This window comes from Pogona vitticeps, chromosome 2, assembly GCF_051106095.1.
Source record: "Pogona vitticeps strain Pit_001003342236 chromosome 2, PviZW2.1, whole genome shotgun sequence".
Taxonomy (NCBI): domain Eukaryota; kingdom Metazoa; phylum Chordata; class Lepidosauria; order Squamata; family Agamidae; genus Pogona; species Pogona vitticeps.
Genome location: NC_135784.1, coordinates 180,400,448 through 180,405,653, shown reverse-complemented (window position 1 = coordinate 180,405,653; position 5,206 = coordinate 180,400,448).

The window sequence follows — 5,206 nt, the reverse complement described above, 5'->3', positions numbered from 1 at the left end:
CCCCCGCAGGGAGCTGGGGCTTTCAGTTTCGCTTCTCCGGCCGGAGCCGTGGCGCCTGCGCCGTAGGAAGCAGAGAGACGGGCGGGCGAGCGGGCAACATGCGGGCTGTTTTTCATTCTTGCATTTGGCTGTTTTTTACCTTCTGAGAAGCTCGCATCATGCACAACCTGAGGGAATGGCCGATAGAATTGCGGTCGTCACGTTCCGCCTGTATAGACCCCCGTAGATGCACTTTTAAGTTCTTAACTCGTTTCTTTCATTTCTTAGGGTATAATTGTTTATTATTGCAGCTGCTGCTCCGAGGAGCTTAATATCCTCCTTTCTCCTCCTCTGCTCTCAGAGGAACCCAAGTTGAATTTTTTTTAAAAACCCTAAAATCATGGCCACTGGCCCCATCACCGCCTGGCAAATAGAAGGGGAAGATACTGAGGCAGTGACAGAGTTTACCTTCTTGGGTTCCATGATGACTGCAGATGGTGACAGCAGCCACGAAATTAAAAGACGCCTGCTTCTTGGGAGGAAAGCAATGACAAACCTCGACAACATCTTAAAAAGCAGAGACATCACCTTGCCGACAAAGGTCCGCATAGTGAAAGCTATGGTTTTTCCAGTAGCGATGTATGGAAGTGAGACCTTGACCATAAAGAAGGCTGACTGCCGAAGAATTGATGCTATTGAATTCTGGTGCTGGAGGAGACTCTTGAGAGTCCCCTGGACTGCAAAGAGAACAAACCTATCAATTCTAAAGGAAATCAGCCCTGAGTGTTCACTGGAAGGACAGATCCTGAAGATGAGGCTCCAATACTTTGGCCATCTCCTGAGAAGAGAAGACTCCTTGGAAAAGACGCTGATGTTGGGAAAGTGTGAAGGCAAGAGAAGGAGAAGGGGACAACAGAGGATGATATGGTTGGACAGTATCATCGAAGCTACCAACATGAATTTGACCCAACTCCGGGAGGCAGTGGAAGACAGGAGGGTCTGGCGTGCTCTGGTCCATGGGGCCACGAAGAGTCGGACACGACTAAACAACTAAACAACAACAACCACCAAGTTGAATGAATGATTGGCTGGCAAGGAACACACGAAGAAGTTTGTGTGGCTGAGTGAGGGCTTGAGCCCTGGGTGGCCTCATTCTCTCCCACCACTACCAGGATGGCTGCTTTGGTTCCTTTTTATCCATTCTCTCTTAAACCCAAGGCCAGCTCAGGTCGGTGCAGACAAGGGATGGTGGAACCAACTCAGGTCTATTGAAATTCCAAAGTTGGAGACACAGAAACCATCATCATTGTGTCAGTTCTGCCCCACTCAGCACACCCTGTCTCTTAGAGCCATTTTAGAATGAATAAAATGAGTGGCCAGCCAGCCTTTCATCTATTTATTCATTTTTTTCCTATTATACATATATTAAAAAATCTGACTTATGGCGACCCTTCTTTTCAGGAAGGAAGAAACATACCAGCAGAAAAACATGGAGAAAGAGTTTGAATGGCACTCCTTGTTGGAATAGCCAATAGAGGGGAGAAAATTGCTTTTGGCAGGGGTAGATCAAGTAGATCATAAAACTTTGCAAAGCAAACCCCTACCTGACATATCCCTGAATAAAGGAACAGAATCAGATGACAAGTGCAGTGCATCTAAAACCAACCAGTCATTTGGGATTGCACGACAGACCTGAGAAGCTTAAAGAGACCATTGATAGTGGTCCCTCACATAGGGAAAACAATTCAGATAAATTACCTGTGGGACAATATGTGAATGTGGAGAAAGGCATCCGCTCTGATGTCTTAAAGAGGGACGCATCCAGAGATGGTCGGACGGAGGAGAGGAAACTGCCTATCCTTTCCCCAAATGAGATGGTGAAACCCCAAGCCAGAAAGAGAGCAGGGTTCATCATAAAACGACCAGCAGACGACATCCTGTGGACAACTGAGTGGTTGATGATTGCCAGACGACGGAAGAGGTTGCGGAGGAAGGAGCCAGTGGACGACAGAAGGACTCCTGAGTGCCAGCAGTCATGTGTCCAGCTGATGGAGGCGGTAACATCTGGACCAGTTTTCAGCGCACCTGGTTACCACCATGAGTCCGCCTTCTTTACAGATGCTTCGAGATACGGACTTGGAGAGGTGCGGTGCCTTGCAGATGACTGCGGGAGTGAGCCTGTCTTGGACTTTGCAAACGTGGACTTTGCAAAAGAGATTCAGATTGTGCCTTGGAAGCCAAATGACTGATGGAGGGGGAATGGACATTTGTAAATGAGATTAAAAATTGAATTGATGGACTAAAACGTGAAGAATGATACCAGGACTTTTATTACCAATTGAATGGGACTTTGATTCACTGTTTAATTATTTATGTATAAGTTTCCTGATGGTGATTTCTATAAGTTTGGTATTGTTACTTAAAAATAATAATAAATTGTAAATGATAAGGTAAAGTATATTATTGCGTATTGAATATTAATAAAATGTAATTGTTAAAATGTTTAGAGTAATAGTAATGGAAATTGTTATATTGAATGATGTTACCTATAGAACTGTTAAATGTTATGTAAGTTATGCAACTGTGCATAATGTGTTTCCCCTCCCAAACAAACATATTTAAGGGGGGAGGTCTGTACTGTTCTCTATTTAGTAGGTCTATGGTTCATGTAATGGTTTATGTTTGTTATGTAATATAATGGTTCGTGCATATTAATGTTGCTGAGAGGCGGAGCCAAGAGAGATGCTATAAGAGGCGGAGCCTGAGTCAGTCAGAGAGTCAGTAAGAGAAATGTAAAAGTCAGGCAGGAGAGAAAAGCCAGACAGAGTAATAGAGTGTGTAGTTTGGGAAATTCTGAGGTGTGATTAGCTACAGAAGATATTTATGAATCAATCTCTGTAATCAATAAACCAAAGTTTTATTTAAAAGAACTTGAAGTGTGGACCTGACTCTTTCTGAAGTAATGGCGATTTAGAGATCGCCTGGTGGCAGCAGTGAAAAGAGAGAATTGTTTTCCTTCGTGTGCTCTGAGGCTTGACGGTCAAGCAAGTGGCACGAGGGTGGACACCGCAACTGTATTACTGGCAGAAAGCAATAACATGAAATGACTTCTGGTTAAAGCAAAAGAAATTGCAAAAGTTGGACTGCATTTGTATATTAATAAGACAAACAGAACTACAGAAAACCAACAAAACTTTTATGTTGACAATGGAGAAATTGAAATGGTTAAAGATTTTGTATACTTCAGTTCAATCATCAATCCAAAGGGAGACTGCAGACAAGAAATCAGAAGACTGAGACTTGGAAGGGAAGGAATTAGAAAAGATCGTCAAGTGTAAGGATGTGTATCACTGGAGGCAAAGACTAAGATCATCTACACTCTTGTAAGGTAAAAGTTCCCCTTGACATTTAGTCCAGTAGTGTCCAACTCTAGGGCGTGGTGCTCATCCCTGTTTCCAAGCCATAGAGCCAGCGTTTTGTCCGTAGATAGCTTCCATGGTCACGTGGCCAGTGCGACTAAGCACAGAACACCGTTACCTTCCCACCATGGTGGTGCCTATTTATCTACGTGCATTTTTACATGCTTTTGAACTGCTAGGTTGGCAGGAGCTGGGACAAGCGACGGGAGCTCACTCCATCGCATGGATTCAATCTTATTATTAGATAAGGTAAAGGTAAAGGTTCCTGTTGACAATTTTTGGCCAGTCGTGTTCGACTCTAGGGGGTGGTGCTCATCCCTGTTTCCAAGCCATAGAGCCAGCGTTTTGTCCGAAGACAATCTTCCGTGGTCACATGGCCAGTCCGACTTAGACACGGAACGCTGTTACCTTACCACCAAGATGGTCCCTATTTATCTACTTGCATTTGCATGCTTTCGAACCGCTAGGTTGGCGGGAGCTGGGACAAGCGACAGGAGCCCACCCCGTCACGTGGATTCCATCTTACGACTGCTGGTCTTCTGACCCTGCAGCACAGGCTTCTGCGGTTTAGCCCATAGCGCCACCATGCCCCTATTTTATTATTAGGTACTGTGTTCCTAATGATTATATATGAGTGTGAAAGCTGGGCAGGAAAGGCTGACAGGAAAAGAATTGATTCATTTGAAATGTACTGCAGGTGAGCTTTGCACATACAGTGGACCCTCGACGTACGCACGGCTCAACGTGCGTACTTTTCGAGGTCCATACTTCTCCAGCTGCAAGATTTCCAATTGACTTGCGGCCAGAGAATTGACCTACGGACCGGAAGGGGGAGGCGGGGAAAGCGCTTTCCCCGCCTCCCCCTTCCAGTCCGTAGGCCGGCAGCGGGGACCTCCGAGAGGCCTCCCATGGTGGCGGAGAAGCCCTGGAAGGCATCCGGAAGTCCGTCCCCCTGCTGCTAGGAGCCTCGCCTGGCCTGGCAATCCTGGCCGTGCTTGGACTCCTGGACTTCCCCCACCACTGCTCGGCTCCCAGCAATGGCAATGGTAGGGGAAGTCCAAGAGTCTGAGCATGGCTGGGCTTGCCTGGCACGGTTCAGCTTCCAGCGGTGGTGGTGGTGGACCTCCAGAGGCCTTCCCCGCCACCATGGGAGGCTGCTCAGAGATCCCCCACACACCGCCGATAGTGCTGGGGAGTAGACTGGGCCTACTGGGGGAAGCCCTGCCCTGGTAGGCCCGGTCTGCCAGGCTTTCCCAAGCAGTAGACCGGGCCTACTGGGGGAAGCCCTCCCCTGGTAGGCCTGGTCCACCCTGGGAAAGCCTGTGTCAGCGGGGGACCTCCAAGAGGCCTCCGGCAGCAGCGATGGCGGCAGCGAGGGACCTCCAAGAGGCCTCCGGCAGCAGTGGAGAAGTTCTTGGAGGCCTTGGGCAGCAGCGATGGCGGTGGTGGGAGACCCCTGGAAGGCTTCAGAAAGGTAAGTTTAATTTTATTAAATTTTGTGGCGGTGGTTCTTGGTCCGGTTACGGATTAAATGGTTTTCAATTTTTGACCTACAGACTTTTCGACCTACAGAAACCGTTCCAATATGTATTAATTGCATAGGTTGAGGGTCCACTGTACTCTGGACTGCCAGAAAGACAAGTGAGCCCTATGGGAGGCTGTTGGTGAGAGCAAGGTCCCTCTCACGGGACTGCCGTCCCTCCTGCTCTCTGCCTACAAGGAGGTGCAAGCACCACCCATTCCCCCTCCCAGGAAGATTAGACCACCTGAGCAATGCCCGGGGAGTGTGGAGGAGGAATTGAGAGGAA